Source organism: Coregonus clupeaformis, unplaced genomic scaffold, assembly GCF_020615455.1.
Source record: "Coregonus clupeaformis isolate EN_2021a unplaced genomic scaffold, ASM2061545v1 scaf1904, whole genome shotgun sequence".
Lineage (NCBI taxonomy): Eukaryota > Metazoa > Chordata > Actinopteri > Salmoniformes > Salmonidae > Coregonus > Coregonus clupeaformis.
The window spans coordinates 47,103-48,373 of NW_025535358.1; the positions used below are offsets into that span (position 1 = coordinate 47,103).

Genomic DNA, 1,271 nt, shown 5'->3' on the forward strand with positions numbered 1-1,271 from the left:
TAATACCAGTACCTACAGGGTTAAAAACAGTCAGATATCATGGTTAATACCAGTACCTACAGGGTTAAAAACAGTCCGATATCATGGTTAATACCAGTACCTACAGGGTTAAAAACAGTCAGATATCATGGTTAATACCAATACCTACAGGGTTAAATACCGTCAGATATCAACATTAATACCACTACCAGAGTGGATGTGACCTGAACACGACAGAGGGTAGAATAGTACTAAGAGGAAACAAACCAAAGTTAGCCACATACGCAGGCACTCAAGCATCCACACACAAACACATCACACACACACATGTAAAGTTCCCCTTTTAAACCTCTGATAAAGATGCAGATATAGATTTCCCCCACCACTTCTGAATAACTCATCCCACTGATGTCACACACAGACAGCATACATAGAAAAATAAGGACCCTATATGGCCATCGATGGCCGGTCACAGAGTACAAGCCATAACGTGACCTCCTTATGAAGGCTGGGATGTCAAAGCCTCAGTAATGCTCTAAGATCTATGTGGAAATTCAGAGGGTCCAATTTTTTTCTCTGCTAAAATAGATGATCACTTCAATTATATCTTGAATCGTTTAAAACGGACGGGAAACAAACATATTTCCATTAGAAGCTAAAGTGGGGGGAGTCATGTGGGGGCCAGTGATGTGTTGATTTGACAGTTTCCCTTTCACTGTGGTTGACTGATAAAGAGTTTCACTTCCAATAGTCACACATCTCAAGACAGTGTAGGGAGAAGACACAGGTACAGACATACATTAGAGCTGAGGTTAGAAGTAGAAGTTACTGTATTTGACAACAAGTGTGTTAAGATGTCAGAAGGAGTCTATGAAAACTCAGATGGATTTGAAGACGACGAGCCTGATGCAATGAAGAACACAGACATTGATGGCCAATTATATGCCAACGTAAGAGCCTTCAAGCCCAGTCCAAGAGATGGAGTTGTTGCTTCAGGTAAGATTACACACACACACACACACACACACACACACACACACACACACACACACACACACACATATAAATTACACACACACACAATAAACAGGTGAGAGTACCATGTAGTTCTATAGCTTTATTTGTCCCAATCAAGGATCATAAAGTAAAACACACGACCAAAGATCTTACTTTAATAATTTGTGATTCAGTACATTTTCAGTGGTGGAAGAGACCCTCTGGAGTTGCTGCAGTGTGTCTGGGGCTGCTGTGTGTTCTCCTACTGGCTGGGATCATAGGCCTGTCTGTCTACT

General features: G+C 41.4%; 1 long non-coding RNA gene across 1 annotated transcript; it reads left to right on the top strand.

The window, feature by feature from the left end:
* The first annotated feature begins 769 nt into the window (after positions 1-769).
* Positions 770-1,271, top strand: LOC121566138. The gene is made up of 2 exons (XR_006659910.1): positions 770-975; positions 1,170-1,271. It is a non-coding gene; the product is annotated as an uncharacterized LOC121566138 (long non-coding RNA).